The sequence below is a fragment of the Oncorhynchus gorbuscha genome, linkage group LG06 (assembly GCF_021184085.1).
Source record: "Oncorhynchus gorbuscha isolate QuinsamMale2020 ecotype Even-year linkage group LG06, OgorEven_v1.0, whole genome shotgun sequence".
NCBI classification, from domain to species: Eukaryota; Metazoa; Chordata; class Actinopteri; order Salmoniformes; family Salmonidae; genus Oncorhynchus; species Oncorhynchus gorbuscha.
The window spans coordinates 63,456,573-63,469,840 of record NC_060178.1 but is presented as its reverse complement, the minus strand read 5'-3'; positions in this window follow the sequence as shown (position 1 = coordinate 63,469,840).

The window sequence follows — 13,268 nt, the reverse complement described above, 5'->3', positions numbered from 1 at the left end:
ACAGGAAAATGTGCAATGCTGGCTAACCATTCAAAATATGTATTTTTATAAACATTAATAAATTAATAAACATTAATTACATTAGATTGATGTTTCGGCCTTCAATGGCATGCTTCAGAATAATCACAAAGGGAATGGACAAGTTCATGTAGGGCACTGGGAGCACAATTAGGGAGAAAACTCTTCAGCTGGTGGTGCTAATGAGAGAGTGTGGTAGACCATACAGGTTAGTACTCAGGGTGCGGTGTGCTGTGGTCAAGGTCTCCACCTAATGATGAAATACAGAAGTGAAACCAGTAAACAACAATTGGAAAACTAGACAAGCTTTTTTAATTTCCAGTACGGTAGATGTAATTGATTTACAACCACTACTATATAATTCATGTTGAATATGTTGTGTGTTGAAAAATAAACAGGGATAAGCAAAACTAGGGATAGCAACAATAAACATCAGAGGTCTAACAACTGGTTTGGACAGCAGTTAGTGAGCTAGTGAGCAATAAAATGCTTATTAATTACTTAAAAATCATACAATGTGATTTTTGTTTTAGATTCCGTCTCTCACAGTTGAAGTGTACCTATGATAAAAATTACAGACGTCTACATGCTTTGTAAGTAGGGAAACCTGCAAAATCGGCAGTGTATCAAATACTTGGTCGTCTCGTGTTTGAGCCATTGAATTGCGACTCCACTTTGTCCCTATACAGACATTTCGCTTGTTTGATTGCCTTGCGGAGGGAATAACTACACTGTTTATATTCGGCCATATTCCTAGTCATCTTTCCATGGTTGAATGCTGTGGTTCGCACTTTCAGTTTTGCGCACCATCTATCCACGGTAGTGATAGGTGAACGTTGGGAGCGAGAGGAAGGACAACAGCTGGAAAATGAGTCAGACGCACAGTAGCATTTGGATGCATTTTAATAATGTAGACAATGTTAGAGCACAGTATAGAATTTGCCAAAACAACATTTCATATAAAGCCGGTTCTACACACAACCTACACCGGCATATGCGAACTGCGCACCCAACTGTGAAGCTAGCTGTATCGAAGCTTCGAGAAACTAGCGGGCCTGCTAGTGATAGTGGAGCCAGCACCTCCCCACGTGGAGATGTATCCACTCAGTCAAATAGGCCTAGACCATGACCCACAGCAACGCAGTCTTCTATGGACCAGTTTATGCCAAACGTCTACATCTGTAGCAAAACAAGGCCAAATTGATATTGCAATAATTGCCACCGATTTCCAGACATTTTCGATCGGAGGACAGAGGTTTCAGAAATTATAGCAATAGTCTAAATCCAATGTACACAATTCCACACAGTAAAACCATTTCAAAATCACTTATTCCACAACTGTACGAGAGCACACAGGCTTCAGCGCGGGAAAGAGATTAAAAGCTACTGCAGTTTGCCTTACCACTGACTGCTGGATATCAAGAGTAACCACTTCTTACATGTCGGTTACATGTCACTTCACTGATGATTTTTAGGTCTAGCTATCTTCTGGACTGCTTTGAGTTCAGTGACAGACACACCTCAGAGAACATGGCACAGCAACTGTTGAGAGTGGCCAGAGAAAGGAAAGTAGATGGAAAAGTGGTCTGTTGTGTTAGCGACAATGCAGCTAACATAACCAAAGCCATGAACATTTTGAATCCATGTCTTGGAGATGCTCTGAGGGTGATGAAGCCCATTGTGGACAAAGTGAAAACAGCTGTGGAATACATGCACAGGAGCAAAGTAGGTGCTGAAAAAACGAAAGTCTACACAACGCCAGATGGGGATGCTTCAGCTGAGGCCTAAACAAGACTGCACTACAAGGTGTTATTCAACATGTTATATGTTGAAGCGGTTTCTTGAGTCAAAGGATGCCATCATCTCTACCTTGGCCATTGTCAATGCACCTGTTGATGCTCTGACCCAAGAGGAATGGAAGGTGGTGGTGGAGGTGTGCAGAGTCCTGGAACCCTTTGAGCAGGTCACTGTGGAGATCAGTGGAGAGAGGTACAGTAAGCAGTTATTACTACATCACTATTTAATCAAGTATTACACATGTATATGAGCAGTAGATGAGAATGTAGTATCAGTAGACAAAACTAATAAGTTACTGTTCTCTTTTTTCAGCTATGTGACAGCCTCAAAAATTATACTCTTGTGTAAGGGTCTGCAGCGAGTCACAGCCAGCCGCCAGAGAGAAACAAATGTAAACACAGGACATGTGACAGAGTTGATGGACACCCTATGTTCATGACCCCAGGTTTAAGAAGTTAGCCTTCAGTGATGCCAGAGCGATTGATGAGGCTCTTCAAAAAATAACCTCAGCAGCAGGGAGGGACAGCCCCAGCAGTCAGCTGGCTCAGGCACCAGGAAGAAGAGGGATCAGATGGAGCAGAAGCACCAGCAGTAGTGCCACAAATGTCTGCTGTTTGGATGCTGTTCTACGAGAGAGCAACTGGGGATGCAGCACGAAGGAATCCCTCAGCAGATGCCATAATGGAGCTCCGATCCTATTTGGAGGAGCCCCTCCTCCAAAATGTGATCAGTATTGCTGTGTGCTGCTGGTTATAACATGGCAATAACGAAGAGAGAGAAAAGAGGGACCCGTTTAATGTTTTAAGTGGGATGCTGCAGTTTTGCACATTTCTATGTATTTTTCTTTGATATGGTGCAATATTCTTTTATTATATTGTTCAGACTATTTGTTTTGAATTGTTACATTAATATGCACTTGCAATTTGTAAGTCGCTCTGGATAAGAGCGTCTGCTAAATGACTTAAATGTAAATGTAAATGTTAATATACACATTAAAAAAGTTATACTTTAAATGCAGGTGTAATAGCATCCTTCTTTTTTACATTTATTTCAATTTGTAGGATGCTGCAGTTTTGCAAATTGTTATTTATTTTTGGTGCAATGGTGCAATATTCTATTATACTGTTTAGATCGTTTATATACATTCAAAAGTTCCTTAAATGCAAATGTTTAATAGCATTATTTTTCATAACAAACCAATGCATTTTTAAATACATTGTGGTTAAGGTAGAGTATGATTTCATTTAATAATTTAATTAGAATTATTTTAACAATCATAGTCAAACTATTTGACTTGAATTTTTTTAAATTTAAAGACCCTGTCAGGACCGGTTACGAACTCGGGTCTCCGGTGTGAGAAACAGTCCCTTAGCAAACTGAGCCACTAATAGTCAGCAGAACCCAGAAGATGAGGCAGACACAGCAGTACTTGAGACGGTGTTTTAATAAAGTAAAAAGGAAGGTTCTTCAGGCAAAAATATAAATCCACAACGTCAAAAGTAATTCCAAGAGAAAAAGGTAATCCTCTAAATCAAAAGGTAAATCCACAAGGTGGTAGGTACAATAGGGAAAAAGCCTCAAAAGATCATCAAAAATAAATAAACGAGAACAAAAACAGAGTACCACAAGAGAGTCCAACTGGAGTAACAAATGTTCACAGCATCGCTAGGGCTGGGTGCTAACATTAAAACACAGAGCAAAGAACTGAGGAAAACTAAGGGTTTAAATACATTCAAGGGAAACGAGGCACAGGTGCAAATAACTGGAAACAAGGGAAAACAAAAATGGTCAAAAAAACACAATGGGGGCATTTAGTGGCCAAATCATGGCCAAATCCTGACAGACCCGTTTGGGAGCCAAAAGAGCCGGCTCTTTTTGGTGAGCCGAGGCGCACTGAAAAGAGCCGGAATGCCCATCACTAATCCACGGTTTCTGGTTAGGGTAGGTTTAAAAGTCACAATGGGTACACCATCTCCAATGCACTTCCTTATGCATCCTTCCTTATGTGTTCAAATTTTCTTATCGATGTCCTGGGTTCGGGTGGCTCGCCATCCTTGGTGGAACAGAATCCATAATCTCTTACAGGAATAAGAAAATAAAACGTAGTCAAAATGCTTTAATTACAGCAAAAGCCTTAACAATAAACTAGCCTGGGCAATGCAAAGGACTTTACACCATTAAAGCACCAGGGTCATGTGGACTGAACAATAGACTACCCTGGGCAAATGGAAAGTACTAGTGCTTACACCATTTCTAATAAAGCAATCTAAAGCATAACTGTGTAAAAGAAATGGGTTCTGATAATAGCTAATCACATTTTATAAAAGGTTAAAAACTAAAATATTGCCATGCATGACTATCATGATCACTAACGATTGCTATTTCAATTGAGCAATAGCTGAGCTAGCCTAAATGTTAATGGCTTGTGCATATGCTTAGTTCAGTATGAACACGCACAAAATGCTAGCAATAGCTTAGCTAGCCTAATCGCTAACAGCTCGTTCTCCTTATGATAACTCCCCAAATCCTGGCGTCAAACTTTCCCTCAACTCCTTCACAGCATGTTCGGATAGATTAGTGAGTGTTAATATAAGGTTCTCTTTTTAGTAAGGGTTTTATACAACTTCTCATGACGATTTGAAACTTAGTCTTTCTTCCATAGAATGGCGGTAGCTATTCACGTTCACGTTCCGTGGTCTGCTCCTTTTCAACATGTTAGCACCCACCGGTGTTGAACGTAAAGTTAGGAGAGGGACTAAGATAGAATATTGGGTTTCATCATGTTGCTGGTTACTATTATTTTTCTCCACAGATACAGGGTCAACTGAAGTAGGTTCAACATGGACATCATCCCTTGTGTTCTTTGTCTCTTCATCACTTTCAGACATGTAAGAGAAAACAGCTAACTCTTTGTCTATGATGGGAGAAGCTTATTTGTGAGGATTTGCAGAATGTTCAGGTAAGTTGTTTCTCTCTGTCAGGGGTTTCAGGTTTTTGAGGTAAGTTGTCAGTCTGATGTACTGTTCCAACTTCTTCTGCAAGGACATCTTGGTCTGCCGTAACTTCATCATGCTTTTCCTCGATAGCAACCCTCCTTGATGTTCTCAACCTGTGAGTATCATAGACCTTGGTAAACCTAAGAGTCTCTTGTCTTTTTGAACTTAGAAGTCATAAGAATCTGAATGCGTCTCATCCTCAGGGTTTCGCCTGCAATATCAGTTGTGTTATACTCACATACAATATTTTGACAGTTTGAAACTTTAGAGTGTTTTCTATCCTAATCTGTCAATTATATGCATATTCTAGCATCTGGTCCTGAGAAATAGGCCATTTACTTTGGGAACGTTATTTTTCCAAACATAAAAATAGTGCCCCCTAGCTTCAAGAGGTTAGGGACAACAAAGTCAAGGTATTGGAGTGGGCATCACAAAGCCCTGACATCAATCTTATAGAAAATTACTAATTGAGTGTATGTGAACTTCTGACCCACTGGGAATGTGATGAAATAAATAAAAAGTTGAAATAAATCACTCTTCTATTATTCTGACATTTCACATTCTTTAAAGTGCTGATCCTAACTGACCTTAGACAGGGAGTTTTTACTCTGATTAAATATCAGGAATTGTGAAAAAACTGAGTTTAAATGTATGTAAACTTCCGACTTCAACTGTACAAGTGGTTTAACCAAGTCCCGCCAGTGAGTTGTCATGTATCCTCAGAGTACCAATAATCTGGAGCATCCTGTTTAAACGCTCAACAGGATTCTCTCTTGGATGATATGGCGTTGATCTCACTTTCTTGATTCCAGCAATCTCACACAGCTCTTTGATTGTTTGTGATTCAAAATCAGGACCATGGTTGCTGTGGAGGAGCTCAGGAAAGCCATAGTGCACAATGAAGTGGCCCCAGAGAGACTGCAACGGAGCAGGTTCTATGGTTGGGAGTCGGTATGGCCACCGCGTATCTGATAAAATTATCTGTAATTACCAGTAACTCCTTTGTGTTACTATGATCAGGCTCAAAAGAAAGGAAGTCCATATATACTAGCTCAAAAGGCCTGCTGGTCTTAATGCTAACTCCTAGTGCAGCTTTCTCTGGGAGGGTTTTACGTTGCACATAGTGGTCACGGGTCTTAATCTTCTCCCCCACAGACATTGACATCTTGGGCCAGTAGAACCATGATCGTATGAGATCCAGCGTGCGCTCGATGCCCATATGGCCCATATCATCATGCAGACTATTCAATGCAACTGCTCTCAGCTCTTCTTGAAGCACTAACTGAAAAGTAATGTTGGATCCTTCCTTCCTTCTCCTGTAAAGAACACCATTCTTTAGCTCCAATCAGTTCTACTCACGCAGCAATAGAGCTCGGCTCTAACAGTGGGAGGACGTTTCTCCCCTATTTCCAACTGAGTGAAACCCTTACACCTATACATAATTTCTTATAAAGTAATCTAAAACACAACTGTGTACCATAATGGATTATGATAATAGCTAATCACATTTTATAAAAGTTTAAAACCTAAAATAGTTTGCCATGCATGATTAGCATGATCACTAAAGATGGCTATTTCAATTGACTGATAGCTGAGCTAGCCTAAATGTTAACAGCTTGTGCATATGATTGGTTCAGTATGAACTGATAGATTATTTAGATTATTACTTCTCCATGCATGATTAGCATGATCACTAACGATTGCTATTTCAATTGATCAATAGCTGAGCTAGCCTAAATGTTAATGGCTTGTGTATATGCTTAGTTCGGTATGAACACGCACAAAATGCTAGCAATAGCTTAGCTAGTCTAATCGCTAACAGCTCATTCTCCTTATGAAAACTCCCCAAATCCTGGCATCAATCTTTCCCTCAACCCCTTCACATTACGTTCGGATAGATAAGCGAGTGACATCCGGTTCTCGTTTTAGTTCAGTTTTATACAACTTCTCACGACGAATTGAAACTCTTTTTTTCTTCCATAGAATGGTGGTAGCTCTTCAAGTTCCGTTCTAGCTCCCTGTCAACATGCGCCCACTGGTGTAGAATGTGAGTTTAGGAGAGGGACTAAGATAGAATATTCAAATTTGATTGGCTGAAAATAAACTGCTCGTCATGCAGCTTCTGACAGGTTATTTGTAATAACTGTCAACTTTTAAACATGTCACAATATAATAGGATTGTTTACTGGAATCTCACTAGTAACGATAAGTATTCAACAGCAGTTGACCAGTGGTACAGTAACATGTACGTCCAGGATGTCCCTCGTCATGTTCCATAGTGCAACGCAGGTTTCCTGTAATGGGATTCAGAAATTGGTGAAAGGACCTCATGGACTTTAAGTCATCTTTGTAAACAGCAAAAATGTAATCAATCTAACGTTTCCAAATGAACAGGTTCTCGTAAAAAAGTGTTGGGAAGTCTCATTTAGAATGTGAGCTTTTTCAACATACCCGAGGTGTAGGTTAGCGAAGTTTGGTGCCACCCTTATGCCCATGGCTGTCCCGCTACGCTGCAGGAAGTAGATATTGGGATCTGTTCTCAAGTCAAGGAAATGGACACAATGTTAAATTCCTAACTCATGAGGAACGACTGTGTACAGGGACTAGACATCGAAAGACACTAGGAAACCCTGTTCTGGTATCTCAATCAATAGTTTTAGAAAATCACCTGTGTCTTTTGAGATGAGATAGCAGAGTTGAGGTGGTCGACACAGTGTGAGATGTTTTCAGTTCTGCTACCAATCGCTGACACGATAGGTCTGCCTGGGGGATTGTCCATATTCTAGTGTAATTTAGGCACCGTGTAGAACAGATGGATGCGGGGATGTTGTACATACAAGAATGCTCGTGCTTTTTCATCTATGATGTTATGTTTCACTGCTTCCACCAATGTCTCTTTGATCTGTTCATTTTAGGTGGAGGTTGGATCAGAGGATAGTGACATGTAGAAGTTTCAGACTGACAATGGACTTTTTCATTGAAAAACAGTCAGTAGTGTTCAAAACCTCTGTTGCTCCACCTTTATCTGCCCGTCGAATGGTAATAGTAGGGTCTGACTTTAGCCTTTTCAGAGAATGTAGCGCCTCTTCGCTCAGGTTTCTTCATTATTTTATTCTGCTCACACCAACCAACAGATCCATATATGGCAATGGTCTATTTAAATATAGGGATACGGCAGCGCTGATTGGTTATGCAGCACTGGTCTGTAGAGTACTGGCTGAGATGTGCCTGTCAATGCAATAAAATCCTATTCCGTTGTGTTCTGCCTTCAAGAAAATCTCTTGCATAGTTTGTTTTGTTTCGGTATGTTGCATTGAAAGTGGCTGGTGCAAATCGAGTCATAAAAAAACAAATCTTAAAATTTGATTAAGACCCATCCTGTTGATCAAGCTAAATTAGATAGCTACCATATAACATGCCCATATAAGAAATGTAATAAAAAAAAAAAAATCACCTTTATTTAACCAGGTAGGCTAGTTGAGAACAAGTTCTCATTTAAAACTGCGAACTGGCCAAGATAAAGCAAAGCAGTGTGACACAAACAACACAGAGTTACACATAGAATAAACTAGCGTACTGTCAATAAAACAGAAGACAAAACAATAAAGTCTATATACAGTGTGTGCAAATGGCGTGAGGAGGAAAGGCATTAAAATAACCCATAGTAGCAATGCATCCAGTTTGCTGAGAAGAGTGTTGGAGGCTATTTTGTAAATGACGTCGCCAAAGTTGAGGATCGGTAGGATAGTCAGTTTTACGATGGCATGTTCGGCGGCGTGAGTAAAGGAGGCTTTGTGAAATAGGAAGCCGATTCTAGATTTAATTTGGAATTGGAGATGTTTAATATGAGTCTGGAAGGAGAGTTTACAGTCTAGCCAGAAACCTAGGTAGTTGTAGTTGTCAGAGCTGTCCAGAATAGTGATGCTCGTCGGGCTGGCGGGTGTGGGCAGCGAACGGTTGAAAAGCACGCACTTAAGTCTTGCTAGAGTTTAGGAGAAGTTGGAGGCCACGGATGGAATGTTGTATGGCGTTGAAGCTTGTTTGGAGGTTTGTTAACAGTGTCCAAAGGGCCAGATGTATACAGAATGGTGTCGTCTGAGTAGAGGTGGATCAGGGAATCACCCGCAGCAAGAGCAACATAGTTGCTATATACAGAGCAAAGAGTCGGCCGAGAATTCAACCATGTGCTACCCCCATAGAGACTGCCAGAGGTCCGGACAACAGGCCCTCCGACACACTGAACTCTGAGAAGTAGTTGGTGAACCAGACGAGGCAGTCATTTGAGAAACCAAGGCTGTTGAGTCTGCCAATAAGAATACGGTGATTGACAGAGTCGAAAGCCTTGGCCCGGTTGATGAAGATGGCTGCACAGTACTGTCTTTTATTGATGGCGGTTATGATATTTTTAGTACCTTGAGCATGGCTGGGGTGCACCCCTGACCAGCTCGGAAACCAGATTGCACAGCGGAGAAGGTACAGTGGGATTCGAAATGGTCAGTGATCTGTTTATTAACATGGCATTCGAAGACTTTAAAAAGGCAGGGCAGGATGGATATAGGTCTAACAATTTGGGTCTAGAGTGTGTCACAGGCCGGCTCATAGCCTCATAACCAAAACATCCCCTCCAACAAAAGAATTTGGCAATCTGAACTAAACTAACCCAAGTTAACTACAAAACAATAACCAAATAAGCCTAATTACAAATAAACAAACATATCAATAATAATACAAAGACAATCTAGACAAAACCTTAACCAACTATAACAAAACGTTAAAGTAAACTAAAATAAGACTAAAGTACAATTAACTTTAACTTATGGATGAGCCCCCACTTGTCACAGGCCGGCTCATAGCCTGTGGCAAAAATGAGGGGACGCGAACAACAGGTATAGGCCAATTTAAAAAAATCTTTATTGTAAACAAAACTAAGAAAAATGAATGAAGTGTGGAAGTATCATAATGTAAGGTGTATGTAAAGTGCATGGATGCGTGAATCTATGTGTGTGACTGAGTGAAAACTATGCAAAACTACAAAAGAACAAACAAAACAGGTTCATACCTGGAGGAGCGGAGAGAGAGAAGTGATTAGTGACACAGTTTAAATACTTAGAGCCCAGGTGACTCCAATCACTAACGACCCTCCTCTGTCTGCAGGAGAAACCGCCCCTGCACTGCAGAGGAGAAGCCGTGACAAGAGTCACCCCCTTTGAAGAGGGGGATGATCGCGGCAGCTTTCCAATCTTTAGGGATCTCGGACGATATGAAAGAGTTTGAACAGACTGGTAATAGAGGTTGCAACAATGGCGGCGGATAATTTTAGAAAGAGAGGGTCCAGGTTATCTAGCCTAGCTGATTTGTATGGGTCCAGGTTTTGCAGCTCTTTCAGAACATCTGCTATCTGGATTTGGGTGAAGGAGAAACTGGGGAGGCTTGGGCAAGTCGCTGCAGGGGGTGCTGAGCTATTGGCAGAGGTTGGGGTAGCCAGGAGGAAAGCATGGCCAGCCGTAGAGAAATGCTTGTTGAAATTCTCGATTATCGTTGATTTATCAGTGGTAACAGTGTTACCTAACCTCAGTGGAGTGGACAGATGGGAGGGGGTGCTCTTATTCTCCATGGACTTTACAGTGTCCCAAAACTTTTGGGAGTTAAAGCTACAGGATGCAAATTTCTGTTTGAAAAAGCTAGACTTTGCTTTCCTGACTGACTGCGTGTATTGGTTCCTGACTTCCCTGAACAGTTGCATATCACGGGGGCTATTCGACGCTATTGCAGTCCGCCACAGGATGTTTTTGTGCTGGTCGAGGGCAGTCAGGTCTGGAGTGAACCAAGGGCTATATCTGTTCTTAGTTCACATTTTTTGAAAGGGGCATGCTTATTTAAGATGGTGAGGAAATTACTTTTAAAGAACAACCAGGCATCCTCAACTGACGGGATGAGGTCAACATCCTTCCAGGATACTTGGGCCAGGTCGATTAGAAAGGCTTGCCCGCAGAAGTGTTTTAAAACATCTAAAACAGGCGGAAACAGTGAGAGACTTACTTCTGGAGAGATTCATTTTAAAATTAGAAGCTCGAACTGTTTGGGCATAGACCTGGAAGGTATGATAGAACTTTACGGGCTAACTCCTCCCCCTTTGGTGGTTCTATCTTCACGGAAAATGTTGTAGTTGGGGATGGAAATCTCAGAATTGTTGGTGGCCTTCCAAAGTCAGAATTCGGACACGGCAAGGTCATCAGGGTTGGCGGAGTGTGCTAAAGCAGTGGGAGAAGGCTTCTGATGTTAACAAGCATGAAACCAAGGCTTTTTCAGGTACAGAAGTAAACAAATGAGAGAGCCTGGGGACACACAGGGCCTGGGTTAAGGAGTAGGAGTAGGAGGAGTAGGATGAGGGTACGGCTAAAGGTTATCAAAACTGGTCGTCTAGTGCGTCGTCTATGTCCTGGAAAGTTGGCTGTTGTTTTACAAACAACAAGAACGTAAACAAACATTTGGATTTCTGGTTTCTTGAGTTTGACATGCCTGAGCCTGAAAACAGTGGGTCCTCCCATTTTGCCTCCCCTACATAGTGTTTATACCTTCCACTCTGCAAGAAGAAGGATTCACAACATCTGAATCCTTCAGTCTATGCTCAAACCCCGCCAGAGCACTCCGTTCTGTCACATTTCCCCCCCCCCCTCTTGGATGTCATGGAATGTCAGTCCTTGTCTCTAGAATGTTGTTTGAGGATAATTTAAGAGATGTTACATTTCCTTACATGCTCCACCCCTCTGTTGTATACCAAAATACAAATGTTTTTACCAATAATCTGTAAATACTTTGTAAAAAGTCTCTATTACTCTTATCTTTGTTCACAGTTGTGATATTCTGTTTCAGAGACATCAATTATGAAGGACCCCCCCCCCATGTAAATTCATAATCATCACCACAGGGAATGGGGATGGCCACAGGAGGGCGATAGAGCCTCACTAGTCACAGACCTCCAGATGCTACTGCAGCTATTACGCCATGATCATTGAAAACCGTGGCCATATTTTATCGTCTGTCCTTGATCCCTTTCTGCCAGGTCTTTGTCACGGTTTGTTTGAGGCTCCTTACCTCTTTAAAGAAAAACATCACATTTGTACCAAGGCAACAAATTCACCATCCAAATGCAAAATTAAATATTCTGATTGACATATAGCAACCATCATAGTTAGTGCTATTTACACATCAGCTCTTTGGGAATACGGGGCAGTGGAGAGCATTTTGGGTATTCTACCCAAAGAGTAGTCCAGCTTAGATGTCATTTTTCTCACTTGCATTCACAGTGGTCTATGTCCGAACATTTTGATGGAGTTACATTAATCATCAATTTGTCCAATGATTTATTGTTCTAAAGTAGGCATGCCAGTTAAAAATGTCATGTAAAACTATGAAATAGCCACATCCAGACTGCTTTAATTCCCAAATCAGTGTCTGAAAAAAATTGAAGTAGTTCTTCCCCCTAATTTCCCCCATTAACTAATTTTAGAGCTAAGGTGTAAGTAGCTGCCAGACGAGTTTAAATACCTTGCAAACAAATTGGAGTCTTTAGGATATTCCTATAAGCAGAGCTTTGAGGATGATTTAACCTTATACCTAACAGTATATATTTTTTAACAACTCCAAAAACACTGTGCAGGTGAGGTTGGAAACTCAAAGGGGCTTAAATGAAAACCACACCACAAAACCAATATACAAATCTAAATACTACAAAAATGTGTTCAATCAGATAAACAGAGCATATAAAATGTACATGATATACTCGATATACAAGAAAGAACATTTGAGTATGTGTGTGTGAGTGCGAGAGTTAGGCTACATGGAGGAGACTACTGGGTAGTCACGCTGACCCCTTGTCTTCGCTTGAAGTTATTGAGGGATGATGATGTTTTGGCAATGTGAAGGTTCATAGAGAATTGACTATGTGAGGTGCAGCAATGAGGAGGGTGAAGGGTGCCACAGTGTGTTGTATGCATTAGATTTGGGAATTAACCTGGAAGAATCAGTGGAAGGGTTTAGGTAGACTGTCTGGGAGGTATGTGTATTTGCATAATTGGAGTATATTCATGTTGTAGATAGACAACATATTGAGTTTCTTAAACGGAGGGGAAGATGAAGCCAAGTAGTTAGAGGAGCTGGATAGTCTTGCACATTTCTTCTGTGTGATGAGTAATTTGTGTAAGTAGGAAGCATATGTACTGGCCCAGACAATATTGCATTCAATTATATATGGGTAAATTAAGCTGTAGTATAGTCTTGGGAAGCAAGCCTGATGAACCAAACCACTAATTTTTCTGATGATACCAATGGACTTCACCACTTTGCTGAAGACAAAGTGAATATCTTTCAAGGATAACCTTTCATCAACTAGAACACCTACGAATCTACTGGATGAAACTTGGTCCATTTCATTTCCACCCATCGAGATTCTGGCTC